This window comes from Anthonomus grandis, chromosome 22, assembly GCF_022605725.1.
Source record: "Anthonomus grandis grandis chromosome 22, icAntGran1.3, whole genome shotgun sequence".
NCBI lineage: Eukaryota > Metazoa > Arthropoda > Insecta > Coleoptera > Curculionidae > Anthonomus > Anthonomus grandis.
In genome coordinates, this window is record NC_065567.1 from 8292025 (window position 1) to 8310279 (window position 18255).

Sequence of the window (18255 nt, forward strand, 5' to 3'; positions counted from 1 at the left end):
TAATGAATTTTATAAACGTTCTTTTTGTGAAAAATTATCTTAATGTATTTTTTAGGCCTGATGATGCTCCGATAGGAGCGAAACACGTGTAGCTTTAAAAATTATATGGATTTGATGAGACCGCGACTTTGTGTTTTTACCTTTGTTTTGTTTAGTGATTGAGGAGGCCTATGATCAACACTGGATACAGAGGGCTGAATGATAATGATGATACCTTCAAGCATACAAAAGAAATAGAAAACAAACGAGAATAGACAAATCTGCGAAAAAATAAAAAAATTAAGTGAAAAAGAAATAAATGAATGAAAACAATGGATCACTACTATTCTTAAAGAAATTGACTGCTCAAACAACAGGTAAGATTTGGTAAGAGAGGTGACCCACTATTATTTAAGGTTTTTATTAATGATGTGACGAAAATTTTGAAATACTCTAAGAACCTTTTGTATGCGCATAATTTAAAGATATTTAGCGATTTGTATTATTGTATGAAACTATGCAAGTAGATGTTACTGCTTATTTTTTATATAAATTATATAAATAAAAAAGTGTTAAAATTTATAAGAAGACTTTATAAGAATGGGTATATAGACGTGGTACAAATATAAAATATGAATGTATTGATTAACCAGTTAGCAACCCATCAGAGCAAATGCTTTGCCTTCAATTTTCTCGAAAACCATCGCTCTGGGCGAATGCAACAAGTCTTTCTGTATAAATCTTTTTTGTAGGAAGAAGTATGGAGTTTCCAAAAAATGAACCCACGTTGCATAAAAAATAACCTCAAAAAGAATATTCACCTAAGAACATCCTACCCTTTCAGATTTTCCAAATAATTTTTCAGTGTGACCATTTAATTTAGGGTCAAAATTTAGGTGAAAATAAGGTAAATTTAAAAATATAATTTTTTTAAATTCACCCTTTCAGTGCCCCTAATTCGCTTAATATGCATTTTCTGCCCTATACTTATAGCAACCTTTTTTACTATCACTCTCCGATTTTTTTAGACCATTTTAATGACACCCTGTAAATTGGTATACAATATATGAAAAAAATATAAATTTTGAATTTAGTATTGAACTATTGAATTCACCCTTTCAGTGCCCCAAACTCCCTTAATATGGATTTTCTGCCCTATACTTATAGCAACTTTTTTACTATCACTCCCCGATTTTTTTAGACCATTTTAATGACACCCTGTAGATTGGTATACAATATATGAAAAAAATATAAATTTTGAATTTAGTATTGAATTTATAGACATCAAAGTTATAAATTTATACGTTTATCATCAAAGTGAAAATATATTCATAGACAGTGCGATTCTCTAACTTGAAATAAATTCACTAAATCGAAAGTGTTCTTTTTGTTTGGAAATATGCTTGAACAAGTCAATTAGTATTTTAAATGACTATTATTAAAGTGTTTAACAAGCTACACAAGCGTGAAAAAAACAGTCACACAAAAAGGTGTTTACCTTTGATTTAGCGATAGATTTTTTAATGCAGAATCAGAAAGAACGCATTTTTTTACAAATGAATAGTGGTTACCTAAGCAATTTTGAAAGAAAAATTATGGTAAGATGTAAAATTAAAAAATAACTATCTAAATTAAATGTTCGAATTGAGCACCGTTAACAACCTGACAATAACCAAGGCGATTTAAGAATTCTTTTTGAACGTTGTCAATGACAGGGGAGTTAAATCTGGCGATCTGGGTGGCCATTCAATGAACCCTCGTCTACCTATCCAAAGATTTGGAAAAACTTCATCTAGATAATTGCGAACGGGTAAAGCATAGTGTGGCAGGGCTTCATCTTGCTGAAAAAAAAGATTACGTTGGTGCATGTCGGGTTCTTCCAGATCCGGATACAAAGTTATCAGAGCGGGGATAAGATCATTTTGAAGAAAGTCCCAATACCTCTCACCAGTGGGAGTGTCATCAAAAAAGTAAGGTCCTAAAACTCTTCCTTCTACTATACCGCACCAGACATTGACTTTTTGAGGGTGTTTATGACATTTTGTGAACCAATGAGGGTTTTTGGTCACCCAGTATCGACAATTCTGTTTATTCATATTGCCGTTTAGAGTAAACGTTGCTTTGTTAGAAAATATTATCCCTTTTTAAAAAATTATTGTTATCACATAATCGCTGCATTTGCTCACAAAATTCATTTCGGCGGTCAAAATCATCTTCCGATAGCTCTTGAAGTAAGAATATTTTATAATGGGGACTTTGCTGTTTTCAATACTTTATGCACAGTAGATCGCAATAAACTAACATTTGAAGCCGTGTCTGTGATTGGGGCTCAGATTATCTTAGATCGTTAACAGAACGTTAAGCTCATCTTCTTCAGTTATTCAACCCCGACCAGCTTTTTGAGTATCCCGAATTCACGAAACTTTGCTTCAACTCTGCGACTTTTGAGTACGCGACATATCGCCGAAACCAATCATGCACAAGATTTCGATTCTTTCACGTTCGGTTAATTTTCTCATATTTCATACAATAACAGTAGGTAATAAAATGTAGTTACTAATAAAAGGAAGGATATCACTGCTTTCGCCTCTCAAAAAGAATAAACACCACTTGCAAATGCAAAAATACTTCAAATAGTTGCACCAAAATACATTCACTTTTTGACACTAACAACTAAAAAACCAAAATACCAACATTTAATTTAGATAGGTAATTCTTTATTTTACATTTTACCATTATTATTCGTTCAAAATTGCTTATGTAACCACTATTCATTTGTACCATATATCCTTTTTGTAAAATAATGCGTTCTTTCTAATTCTGCATTGAAAAATGGTGGTTTCCATTTAAAAAACATACTGATGACGTCAAATCTTTCTTTTAGTCACCCTGTATATTTAATTTCCACGTAGAAAACTAAGCCCAATCTTAAAATCGACGGGTTTGGACATTTTCTTCAGAAACGGTCCATTTCATTTTTATTGAATTTATCCGCTACTTTACGGATGCACTGTATAATAGATTTGTCTCTGCAAAAAACGATATTACAAGGCTAGAAACATCAACCTACCTGGATCATATATTTCTAAGATGAAAAAGTAAGTAATAAATCGAGTGAAGCCGTAACAATAATTAAAAAAATAAATAGGATAAAAATAAGCAAAAATCCTTGGATTACGCCTGGTTTGATTAAAACCAAAATGAAGTTTCCTAGAAATTCAGAATTTGTATACCAATATAAGGATTATAGAAATAAACTAAATAGGGTTTTAGATCCAGCCTGTATTATATACCATGAAGCTAAGATGGATACATATACATGTATTAAATAAGACAGAAGACAAGAGTTTTGTGAAATGGAGTGGGACAAATAAAATGTTTCAAGCAGAAATAATATAGCTCAGTACTTCAATGAGTACTTTAAAAATATAGCAAAACTGATTACAAAAGATCCAAATGATTCGTTCAAAGTAGCATTAAATCCATTTTCATTATTCTTATCACCAATGAACTCTAGCAAAAGTATAAGTTTTCTAAAAATGATGAAATAATGAAAATATCTAAAGAATATAAAGACTTTAACCGATTCCAAGCGGTTATAGTTATAACCGTGTTGAGATACGTGACGTCACCAATTAGCCCTTTTACGTCATCATTTGGAATAGTAATTACCCACGTCCGGAGCTATTTTCTAAACGTCAAATGTCAAAAATATTGAAATAAGTGCGGGAAATAATAAAAACAAACAACAAATTATTTCCTTTTTAAAGATGACACAAAATTTATCATGGCTAGTTTTCTTTTTTGATATTTATGTTTAAGAACTAATTACATATAACATTACTGGCGTCTGGGGTATTATTTACAAACAAACAAAATGATGAGAGCGAGAGCTGACAAGTTACGAAGTTATTTCAACCAAACATGTCCAAGCGGACACGATTGGTTATGTTATAAAGGGACTGTTCAAGGTCAACCAAGGGCTTAGCCGCGGTTAAAATAGATCGCTTGGAATCGGTTTTTATATCTGAATCTCTTGTACATGTAATAAATTAGTTGTTTTGAAAAAGAAAAACTTCCAATAATTTTAAGCAAGCCTGTCGAAGCCCGCGATAATGGCGAACAAACTTTATGGGTCTTTGTTGATTTTCAAGTCCAGTTCAGAGATCTATTAGAATCTTTGATGTGTCGCAGATGCCGCACTAACTAGTCCGTGCGCCTATGTCATATTTATTGTTGCATGATATATATGTTTAAATGGCAAAATTTTATATTGCCTATCTATGAAATCATTTTAAATATACGTAAAACCCCATGTTTTATACTATTTTTTATTTCAAATTTATTTCAGTCAATTTTTAGAAAGAAAATAATATCACAAGAAAATAATATCAAAAAATTGACCGCGGACTAAAATCCAAGCATCTTACAAAATATTTTAAACACTTCCAGCACTCACCGACTTGTCACCTCTTTTTAGCCAGTCTATTAAACAAAGATAAAACACCTGCGTTCTGACGATTCCTACTTTAGGCTGTGCAAGTGATTGTGTATCTCTCTCTATCCCACTGATTTTAAGAATTACGGGGCCGTACCCAAATAAATTTTTGGGCAGTTTTTGTATTACTTTCTACGTGTTTTTAAAGAGACCTTTAAGGATGGGTCTATCGCCTTTAAAATAGTTGTTGGATGGGTCTATCACCTTTAATAGTTGGGAGGGGGGCCATGTGAGGTTATTATTTGATGATTTTGTGTTTTGCCGATTATGCTTCTTACACGTTTATGAAAAAGAATTTAGAATTTGGCCTGTATTCGTCTAAATTTGTTGTAGTTTTTACTGTGAGGAAGTGTGTTTTTTTATTTGTGTTTGTGGATTTGTTTTGGTATTATACCTAAAGACCTTAAAATGTTTCGACCCTGGGAAAATAGGCAGGAAAATTTGGCAAATGAAGAGGAAAGTGTTTGTGCGGGCTTATGGAGACCGTGGGTGTAAAAGAAAGACAATAACATTTGTGATAAAAACAATAAGAGTGATCTGGAGAGTGATTTAGACTTACATAGTTCTGATAGTTCATTTTCTAGTATTGAGGAAGCAAAAAGAAGCAAGGGAAGTAGAAGCTACAGAGGAAATCAAGCAGTTTTAAAACGTAATTGTTTAAGTACAGACGCCAAACAAATTTATCTAAATATCTATACCAATCTAAGGAATGATCCTCAGTTCACAAATGATTGTAGTGCTTTGCAAAAAACAGCATTTTTAACAGGGGTTCCCTATAGTACAATATGCCTGTAAAAAAAAAGATTAAAGACAGAATAAAAAGGAAAGATGCAGGACAATCAAAGGGACTTGACACGGACATTGCCAAATTGCTAAGGAAAGGTGTGTATTCTAAATACAAAAACAATGAGGTTCTGACCATAGAGACATCTTATCGGCAAGGGACAAACATTTCTCAGTCTCAACCTTGCGGAGATACCTGATAAAACTTGGATTTAAGCTTAAGATGGTTAACAAAAGAGCTGCTGTAATGGAATTGTCAGGTGGTGTATAGAATATTTGAGGAAAATTAAAAAAATTCGGGAGGAAGAAAGATCCATATATTATTTAGCCGAAACCATTTATGATTGATGTATGATTTCCATTCTCTGGGAAAAAAGTCCCTTTTTTGCCATAGTAAGAAAACCATATTTTTATTAATAAAACAAGTTTAAAATTTTGTTCTTCACAGCTTAGTGCCCCTGTTTGTCCTTCAGTGACACAATAAAGACTGCTTCTTCCACCATTCTCTGGAAAGTCTCTTTTTTGATATGGTAAGAAAAACACTGTTTTTATTAAGAAAACAAGTCTAAAATTTTGTGTTTTTACAGCTTACTGCCCCTGTTGTCCTTCAGTGACACAATAAAGACTGCTTCTTCCACCATTCTCTGGGAAAAACCCTTTTTTGCTATGGTAAGAAAAACACTGTTTTTAAAAAGAAAACAAGTCTAAAATTTTGTTTTTTACAGCTTACTACCCCTGTTGTTCTTCAGCGACACAATGAAGACTGCTTCTTCCTCCATTCTCTGGAAAAAAGTCCCTTTTTTGCCATAGTAAGAAAATCCAATTTTTATTAATTAAAAAAGTTTAAAGTTTTGTTTTTTTCAGCTTACTGCCCCTGTTTGTCTTTCAGCGACACAATAAAGTATATATGATGTAATGCTTTAGTATCCATATGCTGATGTGCGAGATGAAGTTGGAATCCATGGCGGCAACAGAGAAACTGTTTCCTTCCTTAATGGAAGAAACTGCTAAAGAACAATGGCAAAAAAACAGAATTTAAAAAATTGTATTAACTTTTTGGGCCAGATTCAAAAGAGTGGGTAAATTTATAAAAGTATTTAATATCCTCACTGTAGTTTTAGGATCCAGTATACTTAAAATGTAGTGTTTTGTATAGGATTTTTAGTTTTTAGTATAAGCATTAATTTTTGTTAATTTTTATCTAATCTCTCCTAATATGCATAATAACTAAATACGAGGCAAACAAATTAATAAATATTACATTCAGGGTGTAAAGTGTGTTTTTTTTTATAAGTAAAACTTGTGTCTTTTAAAACATAAAGTATAGACAACTAGATGATTTTTATTGTAAAAGTTTATTTTAAAAAATATACTTCCAATTTTCTGACTACATAATTACTTTTTATCAAAAGAAGTTGGTACTAAATATAGAGATGGGGGGTTTTCATGAGTATATTATTATAATAATATATCATAATATGTATTAATAAAAAAAAAACTATAATAAAGGACATTGAATATGGCAGCCACAATCCCCATTAATAATCACCACCAAGTAAAAATAAATCTCAATTCCCAAAAAAAGGAAATATATAAAATTTGAAGACAAACATTTTACACTTTTGTGTCAAAAAGTAACTGTTTAATGCCTTAATCCACAGAATCAATGGACCTAAGTAATTCGTATCACCTATTCTCTCATCAAACTCAATACAGGTATAAAAACACATTAAAGGAATAAAAACGAGAAACTAATTTAAAATTAAATAAAATTATATAAAACTTTGAAAAATACTTAAATGCTAATCATTAAAAAATTCACCTAAACTATAGTACGCTTTACTAGCAAGAAATATTTTCGTCCTTGTACGTAGGCTTTTTTCAGTCTTAAGTTGTCTTATTTCTAGTGGAAGTTTATTAAACAGCTTTCTACCTCCATATATGATAGAGCTACGGACAAGTTCAAAATGAGGAATATGTAGCCTTAACAAATAATTTTGTCGCGTATTATAGTGGCTTCCTAAGTGGAGTTCCTGTTTATATTTTCTAAAAACTAAGCAAACTGTTTCCAAAATAAAAATACAACACAGGGTTAAAATATTATGACTTACAAAAAGCGGGCGACATGAGTCACGAGGCTTGGCCCCACATAGATATCTAATGGCCCTTTTCTGGAGTACAAACACTGAACTAAAAAGTGAATTTGAACATGAACCCCAAAAGCAAATTCCATATCGAAGGTGCCACTTGATAATCGCGAAGTATGCAGATCTGGCGATGGAGAAATTAAGACTGGTGGCAATAACCCTTAGGGCGTAGCAGCCTGATGAGACTTTTCTACATACATTCACAATATGGTCTTCAAATTTAAGGAACTTGTCTATGGAAAGACCCAAAAACTTACTGAACGGTGGCATGGTGATGGCTTCATTATTTAAACATATATCATTTGTATTACATTTAAAATTAAGGATATTTGTTTTGGAAACATTAAATGTCAAAAAATTTGCATCACACCACTCTTTTATTTTTAACAAATCAGCACGTATATTGGCCTCCATTTGAGAAACATTAGAGTCGTGCCAGAGGATGGTGGTATCATCGGCAAACAATGTAAATTTGCCAGTTACCTGCAGTTGTGGCAGATCGTTTACATAAATGAGAAAAAGTAAAGGACCAAGTACTGATCCTTGCGGATTTATATTAAGTTCCTTAGAGATACCACCATTAAATTTGACAGTTTGGACACGATTTGATAAGTAGGAACGAAACCACTCAAGGGCAGTTCCTCTGAAACTATAGAGCTCCAGTTTCATCAGCAGCACTCTGTGACTCACGCAGTCAAATACCTTGGACAACTCACAGAATACCGCTGCTGCAACATTCAGTCGGTTGTACAGGTGCTCTAGAAAGCTAAAAATAGCATCATTTGTGCTCACAGACTCACGAAAGCCAAACTGCTGAAGACTCAATAGGCCAAACCTATTTAAAAATGAAACCATCCTCACCTTAACGAGCCGTTCCACTATCTTGGCTAAAGTAGGCAATAACGCTATAGGTCTAAAGTTAGAAGGACAGTCGCGATCGCCACCCTTGTAAAGAGGAACAATCATTGCTCTTTTTAAGCACTCTGGGAAAACTCCAGACATAAATGAAAAGTTAATTGACTCGGCCAAGACTTAATATTGACAACAGGAAAAGCAGTGTTAAAATTGTTTAATACTATTTGATGAAAGCTATGCAGTGGGTTAACAGTAGTCAGTAGTCAATACATTATTCCAACTTGACATATTGCAAAGCAAAGAGACTTGACTTGTTATAAGAGACTGATGGCGCTAAAAACTAAACTTATGAAATTAAAATTTTTGGTTAAACTCATTTACTTAATTTACTCACGTACTTAAATCTTATATTTAAATTAAATATTATCTTGCTATCAACTATCCTGAATTTCTAACTTAATAAAACTAAACCGAAAATCCCGAATAATAAATTTTGAAATACAAATAAATTTTAAGGCCGGACCTGTGCAACTTTTCACGCTTGAGTGGCTGTGATTAAGGTCAGGCGTTTAACAAAATAGTACGTGGGCGCATGTAGTCAAATTTTACGAATCAAATGTATAAATTCTTAAAAAAATGCTTAAAACATTTATTTATTTAATGAAATGATTAAATATCGCTTAGAATATTACTTTATGACTCTTTCCACATAAAATTTTGCGATTTAAACATGCATGTCATGTGGCAATACAAGCAACACCGGCACATGGACTATTTGCGGTACATCAAAGAATCTAATAGATCTCTGAACTGAACTATACCAAGGTATTTGACACTGTAGACCGTGCCAAACTATTGGAACTAGTCGAAAGAACCGGTGTTAGAAGGGTTGCTTTTCACCTATGTAAGTTTTATTGGTCAAACGATCGACGCAAAGGCTCCAATCTGAGTATATTATTAATACAGAAACCGAAGTTACTCGTAGTGTACCATAGGGAATGTTATTAGGTCCCATACCATTTGTTTTCTAGATTAATAATCTGTTTCATATTGAATCCTGTGGAGAATTGACATGTTTCGCTGATGATTTCGCGATATTTTAGCAGGTAAATAGTTGGAGAACGTTGAAAGAAATTCGGCATTAAAACAACCATTTTTTTTTTTGAGGTTAACAAAAAATTCAAAAAGTTTTTGTCTTTAATACGACATGGGATAAATAAGTTTTTACGCTAATGAGCACCAAGATTCTATTATTATTTTATTGCGTCATAGGACTTCAAACTTTTTGAAAAGAAAAAAAAATCCGATATTGCAATTTCAAAAATTTTTCCTGTGAAAAATATTTGCATAACTGAAAAATTTTAATACGCATCATAAAGCGCATCTATCAGCAAATAATATCCAACCGAAGAAATTGTGATTTTTTTTTCATTTAGTGACACACCATAAAAAAACTGATTACAGGGTGGTCCATTTAACTTGACACATCGCAATATCTCGAAAACTAAACATGTATCCACAAAATGTTTTATGTGAAGTTTGAATGGTTTCCAGGGGGCCATAAAATGACGTTATTGGTTTGACCTTGAGTGGATGTCTTCAAGCTCAAATGAAGGTCAACTTCACTTTTTTGCATAGATTGGAAGGTCAGGACATCTTCAAGCATTGGAAAAGATCTAGAGATCTAAAGATAGTTAGACATAAAGCAGTTTTTATACTAAAAATAAGTTTCAAGCAAAATATTAAAAAAAGATACATTAACATCTATATCTAACATAAACATCTAACAGGCACCCTTTCGAAAGTAAAAATATCATTAGCTCAAACGTTCTTTCTCTACATCAGTCCCCATCTTCACTTTGCTTTACCAGAAAAAAAACAAAAAGTTGAATTCTTTATATGTGTTTAAATGGCAATTGTGAATATGGTTTTTGGATCAAGAAAGAGAAAGAACTCACATGCAAATTAAACGCAGATACAAATGAATAAACCAAAATTATGCATCCTTGAAATCCCGAAACAGTTCAAAATCTACTCAAATTCAAAATTCAAAATATGCTTTATTATCATAAATACATAGTATTTGTGGAGACAGCTTCTTCTAATTTAAAACAGAAACATAAATCGACATATTACTAACACATAATTTTAAAAAAATACACAATAGTGGGTTCAACATACTAGTTTAAATAATAATAACAGAAAATTTAATTTAAAATTCAGGACGAAACAAGTTAAAATTTTATTAAAGTAATGTCACAAAGTCTGACCTTCACACCTTTATTAAAAACGAATTATATCCTACTGTCCTATTCCCAATTATCTTCCAAAAACTCTGCTAGGCTATAAAAAACTTGCTTTTAAGAAATTCCGTTAAGGACTTTTTAAATTGAGGAGGACTTTTAGAGGCCTTTATGCAATTTGGAAGATGGTTAAAAATGTTTATGCTCAAGTATATAAGGGAATTCTATGTTAGTGTGTGTGTAAGATACGATTTATATTTTTTATATATTAGGCAAGCAGACTCAACAATAAACAAGCAACACAAGGTAAGTATCTTTAAATCTTTAAATAGGGGTCTACATGGATATTGTGGAGATTTATGACACATGTATCTAATGGCTCTTTTTTGCAAAACAAACACAGATTTAAAAAGCCCTTAACTACCGCAACCCCAAAACGAAATTCCGTACCAAAGGTCACTTTCAGTCAAAGTAAAAAATAGACCGATTCTGCAGATTCCAATCCCAGTTGATTTGAACCAACTCTAACAGCATAACAATCTCTACCCAGTTTTTGCCTCAATGCCGATGTATGGTCACAAAACTTCATTCATCAATAACAATGCCAGGAAATCTGCTAAAATTATTCACTTCCAATTCTTTGTTGTAAATCATTAACTGGTCTTATCTATATTTAAGGACAACAGATAAGCACTGTTTAACAATTAATAAGTCTTCAGAAATTGTTCTTGTTAAAGTGCTTTTATTGTTGCCCCTAAAATCGTGGTGTCATCAGTTTCATCAACATTATTTGTTATTGTTTATAATTTGTGTGTGTGTTAAGTAACTTTCTAGTCTGATGATGGCAAGAACACTTGGCGAAATGCATCACTTCTGAAATTAGAGGATTAGCATTTTATTGGTGAGGACAAAGACCTACTAACTTTTTAAGGTTAAGTAGTGCTGCTGTGACCATTGCACCATGAATTTCGGCATTTTGACTAGCTTGGGCGTTTGACGACTTCACTCTGTTTCTTCTCATGATTGGAACTTCATAATAAATACTACTTATTAATTTTTTTCATATAAATAGCATTTCAAATAGCGAAAATATAAGAACCGAAATCACATTTCTGCCAGCTACGCAGGCGTATTTTTTCTCCTTACAATTTTTGCTCGTCCTAGTTACCATAGTAGCTCACTGGCCTACACTAGCCTGTATCGGTCTTTTGCTGCTTTGGTATTTAGTTCTTCTGGGTTATGTATTGGGTGATGGTAAATATTAATTGTTACCTTCTGCAACACAGTGCCTTGCAAGCTATACTAATTTCCATGTTTTTTTTTTAGGTGCAGTAGGCAGTTCTATACTGGCTGTCAGATATTATTTGGATCTGGTTGTCATTATAGGTTGTATTAGTTTCTCTCTCTTTAAATTTTTCTGTCTGAAAGACCGATGGATGATTTCCTAACGAATCGAAGGCTTCTCATCTCGCGATCCGAGAAATTTAATATTTGAAGAAAAATTCAAAAAACGCAAAAGAAGTTTATTAGATTTATTGCCTTTAAAATGGAAATACAAATTGCGGTTTCATTTTGTTTTTTGCAGTTTTATTTTCGTTTTCACAAATGGATGCGGGATAAAATGTTTTTATGGTTTAAGCGTTAGTGATCGTTTACCGATCAAAATAGAAAAATTGAATTTTTGAAGATAAATTAAAAGAGCGCAAAAAAAGTTTATTAAATTCATGGCCTTTAAGATGGGAATATAAAGAGAGGATATTGCCTATGATAAATTAGTTCATTTCCTTAATTCAAGTCCTCTTAGCAATGAACAAAAACGTACATTGATATGCGGACATTCTTCAAAATTTTAAATGAATTAATCGACTGTCTAGAATTACTATCCTAGATAGAATTAAATGTTGTGCACAAAAAACCTGTTAGAGGTTGACTTTTTAATGTGCAAAAAGCTATTCTTCGGCATTCGGAAATCATCTAGTCCGTCGCATATTCCCGAAGGTGTGACAAGGATGAAGCGATCTGCAGGCACACCTCGCGAAATTTCAGGACACATAAGAAAAGTTAAGAATGTTTCGAAACAATGGTCTACACAATATATAAAGATCCCTCGCTGCTAGGAGTACTGAGGAGTGGATAGTAACAAGTCTGAATATTACGGCAACTTTTAAATAGAAATAATAGTAGGAAATAAAAACTGTACAAATAAATGTTTTTCGTAGTCTAAAGTCACTGTGTTTATTGTGTACGTGTGTAATAAATCAGTTGACTATTTTTGTGTATTAAGTGTTTTAATTCACCCCTAAACCAATAATAAAAATGCTACAGTATATTTAAATTCCTTTAGCTTTTTTTTGCCTTTAGATATCCCATATCTAAAAGTAATAAATAAGTAATTAGTATCTAATAAAATTCAAATAGTATCTTATCTGAGTAAATTAATGTAAATTATTGTTAGATTGATAAACAGTATTATCTGTGCAATGATTATTTCTTCCGAATGTTCTACTGCATATTTTTTTCTTATTCGGTAAAAGGTTGGTTCATTTATTTGTCAATTTTATTTAAAAAAAATAAGACTTTAAACATCTCGAAAATTATGGAAAAATTTATTAAAAGAAGTCTGATAAATAATAATCCCACTTACTTCCACAACTTTGGGTGCCCGACGGGGAACATTGCAATTTAACTCGCAGCAAATAACCTGATGATCAGTACTTTCATGCATATTATAATGCCGAACCTCGCCTTTAAGTAGAGTCTTATTCTGCAAGATGATAAAGTCAAATGGGAGCTGATATGCAAAATAAGAACATCTGATTTTAACAGCCTCTCCATTTTGCACGTCCTGTTCGAAACTATCTGGATACTATATTTCCAGGCAGATGAATTATTAAAAGTGGACCTTTTGAATGGCCACCAAGACCTCCTGATCGTCCTAAACTCCTCGATTTATAGCGGATTAGGGAGGGCGGGAAGACTTAGATTATACTTATTACAGCGACTCCACTTCAAGAGTGGACTAATTACAAATAAAATCCATTAGATTTTTACCTATAGGGGTATTTTAAATGAAAAGTTTATGTATCCAAGCCCGCAAACATTGAGGAGTTGAAAACCAGAATAAAGCATGAGTGTAGATCAATTTCTCAAGGAGTTATAAGAAACGTTTCAAGGCAAATTACAAATACCTTTAGGGCTTGCTTGTTATACACTGGATTTCTTCCGGACTAGCATAACATGGTTCTTACCGGTCTTTTGAAGTCCCTTTAGTATGCGGAACTTTTGGCTGATAAGAAACGGTGGGACGGAGATGTGAACGTAACTGGTCTTTTACGGTGTTTTAGGATTGTTTATGGTTATTTGGCGTATGATTTGGGTTTTATGTGGGATTTGTGTTTGGAGTGTATAGTAAGGATTGGGACTGTGGGATTTGGGTTTAGAAGATACTAAGAAAAAAAAAAGAAATGGACCCTGTTAGGACTTATACCTCGACTCCTAGAAGAAACTTGATTTTTGGGTTTGAGTTTAGTTTTTCTAACTTTGTCATCAAGTTGTCTATTTTTTTCTAACATTGCATCAGGCAAACTTCCGCGAAGCTGTTTTTTTGTTTGTTTATGTTTTTTAGGTTTGGGTTTTTTCAGTGGCGCCAAAAACTCGCCGGATGATCGCCACCGCAATCACAACCCTCCGCCGGGGCTGCTCTGTTTTATCACAGTTTGAGTAAAAGTGATCGCCCTTGCATTTATGGCAAGGCGGCTTTGCGTTGCAATTGCTCATGACGTACCTTTATGGCATTGTCAAATTGTAAATGGGCTACATTTCGAAGACTTAAAAAAGGAAAAAAAATGGGCATAAAAAATTGTAATTATGAATCTGTGTTGGTTTTACACATGTAGTTCCAGCACTAGAAAAATATTATTCCAATGCCACATAATATGTTTTTAAATTTTGCCGCAAGAGAAACAGCCCCCTCCGACGTCAGACGCTTACTAAAATGAAATTTAAAATAATCGAGGTCGAACCTAGAACACCAGCGCACTGTCGCGGCGGCGGCGTTGCAACATCTCGCCTGTTAGGAACTTTATATGTGTAGTGATCTATTCGCCAATCTGTATAATAAATCAGTTAACTATTTTTGTGCATTAAGCGTTTTAATTCACATCATATCAAATGATAAAAACGCTACAATATCAACAAAAATTCCTATTCAATCAATAATTTCGTTTTAAACCCAATTCTTCTGACTACTTTAAACTTTCTGACTACATCAGAAATTGGAGAATCCATGATAAAGGCAGATCTATACAAAGATGATCTGCCTTTATTACAGATTTGTAATATTTATTTATTGCTTTATTATTATTGCTGTGCATCTATGTGCTATCATCAGTGCATCTACCATAAAGTGATTGACCATTATTAAGCATTTATCTGTCATGCAAGAAAAGTTTACATCTGAGTATCATTCCTCATTGATACAATTTTTTTTTTGTCACTCACTTTTGACTTTTCTTAAAAATTGTACACATCATCAGAAACATTTTAAAAGTGTTTCACAATCTATAACTTTTAAAATGTCTACAGTTCCTCTTTATACATAATGGTTAAAAATCTTGCACGCGTTCTTATGTCAAGCTACCTAGAAATATCAATTAGCTTCATATTGACATAATGCAAGTATTTTCTGTTTAAAATCACGGTCATAATGCTTACACTGTGTCATTATATTTGAAAATACATAATACAGTCAATAAAGAATGGTAATTATCAAAGCAAATTGTAAATAAAAATATATAAAATGTTTTCATACTGTAAACAATGAAATATTAAAACATCATTATAATGGACAAAAACAAGTTCAATGTTTTTTCATCAGTAAAATCCTAAGGTTTAACAAAATACAGGATTGTTGTAAATTAGATATTTGTAAGAAATTAGTATTATCACCATAACTATGGATATATTTGGTGTTTGCTGTAATAATCCACATCAGATATTATTTTCTTTATAAATTTTAGATTTAAATTAGGTTGCCTGCAAAATGGTCAAGATCAACCTTAATTTACATTCTCATCGTTCTTGTTAATGGTGAAAAGAAACGATAATGAGTATTATAAAGGCATATATGAAACATAAGGGTTATAATGTCTATAACTGATATTAAATAAGAGCCAAGACAATAATATATGCCATTAAACATTTTGTGAAACCAACGAAAAGTAGAGTATTTTCAGGCAGAATACAGATGACTAGAATTGCACACAACACACCCATGGTTATGCATACCGTAATTGGCAAATCCTTAATAGCACTGAATGACTCTAGAACCATTAATAGAACAGTGATTCCTAGATAAATTTAAGGAACAACAAAAGCAAATGCATAAACATGCAGACCACAAGACATTACGGAAAAAGCTGGAAAAAGTCTGAGGGTGTCTACATTCCCTCTTGTGTAATGCGTATAAAAGGAATAAAAATAATAGCGACAAACCATAAAGAAATAATAAGAGAGGTTTTATCAGGATACCCAGCTTGGACACAGTAATTTTGATATATTTGACAGTTATGTTACTTCAAAACTTAGTTTCGAGGGCGCCACCAGGTGACAGTTCACAAATGATTATGACAATTAACTTCACATTGACATTAGCAAAAGTGGAAAAGGGGAGGGAAATTTTGGTAAAACACTTGCTGCTTTTCTCCTATTAGTTTTCAGTGTTTTCGCTTTTCTTTCTGATTTGTGTCGTGTCTCTTGTGACTTTTTTGTGTGTTTTAATTTTATAACACGTAAATGTCTGGCAACTTGGATCTATAAGATTATAAATATGTAGTAGGTATATATTTATAAGCTACCTACCTACTTATTGTACCTGTATCTGGTTCATAAAGAAATAAAAATAAGGTGAAATATATAATGCAAGGGTGACATTTTGCTATGTACAATTTTCACCCATTCATGAAGGTTATTTGGAAATACATATGGGTTTCAGGACCTACAGTTTCTTCCTTCTTCAGATAGAATTTATGCTTTTGGTTTTTGGTTCATTAATCATTATAAATTAAATAATAAATCCTTTTTTAGTTCTAGTTACAGCAAATCAACCTGGTGTTGATGGACTTTGTATTCCTGATACGAGCCATGAACTTCATAGGTGAGGAACTACTAGCCAGGTAAGAAAACAACAGCTTTTTACGAAATCTTTTCAAGTAGGATATGTACTTTTTATGAGATATAAAACTACTCTCTAGTTCTTATATTTCTATCTCGATGTGTCTCTGGGGATAAGATCATGTCTGATATATCAGCAGTAAACAGAAGGTGTGTGGCTCCAAATTGCCCTAATATTTATTACCATGGTGATCCAAAAAATTACAGAAATAAAAAAGCTTTTTTCAAATTTGATCATAAAAAAGAAAAGAAATGGTTTGAACTTGGATACTTTGGACAGTGCATTTACAAATACTTTTCACAAAAGGCTTATTAAATATTCATTAGGAACAAAAAATGTAGGGAGTAAGTAGTTCAAATTTTAAATAATGTAGAAATTGCTGCTTCAAGCCTCCAAAATAAAGCTGAACTAAATGCACATAATCCATTGTGATGAACAGAATCATGAAATATCAGCAACTCTAAAAAATCCATTATCTTTTTTTCATAATATATTGCATGAAAACAAAAACAAAGTAGGGCACATAAGAGTACTGAGAGCTCAAATAAAAAAGAAGTAAATTGGGTGTTTTAGGAGAAATCAATGAAACCAGGCTCCAAGAAAGAAAAAACTATATAACCTGAATAGGATTTAAAAAAAATAAATTATGTAAATTGAAAAGTAAACTACTAACAATAAAGTATATGCCATAGCCCTCTACAAAATGAGGAGCTAGGACACATAAGTTTTTACAACTTGCCAATGCCAAGTAAAAGCAGTCTAAAGAAACGTTTAGGAGGTATATCTTTTAATCCTGGTGTTGACAATGATCTGTGTGAGAAATTAAAATTAAAAATGGCTAAAATGAAATCCACAGATAAAAATTATTCATTCATATTTGATGAAATTTTTCTAACAAACAGCTCATGTACAGGGTGCGGCAAAGGAATAATTACTTTTTGCTTTAGGGAAAATTTATTGGTAGACCAACATACACAAAGACATTTGATAATACTCGGATGGATTTTCAGTTGTGGAAAAGAATATCAGGCATGTGGTGACCGTTTCCATTGATGCATTTTTGAAGGCGTTCGTTCGCGGAAACTATCCTCGACTTTTTGCAACATCTCTATTGATTTCACTAATTTCCTGGCAGATTGCATCTTTCAATTCATCTAATATACGAGGATTATGTTTATAGACGCAGTAGGCCATAAAACGTCACCGAATCTTGAAATTAAATGGTTGGCAAACAAAGGACGAAGGACAGCCATGAATGCCCTGGCGGTATGTGCTGTGGCTTCATCTTGCTGAAACCACAAACGGTCACGGTCAATACGTCTTCTTTCTAGTTCGGGGATAAAGAAGGTGTTTACCATATCAACGTAACGTTCAGACGTCAGTGAAACGTTAACCTCATTTCCTTCAAAAAAATAGGGACCTATCAAGCCGAATTTCAATTGAATTGAAATGCTTCGAGTCAAGACACCGAATGTAATCTAACGCACACCCCTTCTCTAATGTCCAGTCCTAAAAACGTTCGCTCTTTGTGCTTCACCCTGTATAAGAATCTCTCATTAATTCAAAACATGTATAATA

The 18255-nt window shown here is 32.6% G+C and overlaps 1 protein-coding gene across 1 annotated transcript in view; it reads right to left on the reverse strand.

Annotated features, from left to right (window-relative positions):
* Window positions 1-18255, reverse strand: part of LOC126748212 (microtubule-associated serine/threonine-protein kinase 3) — a 75979-nt gene that overhangs the window by 42760 nt on the left and 14964 nt on the right. The gene's annotated exons all lie outside the window — the stretch shown is intronic.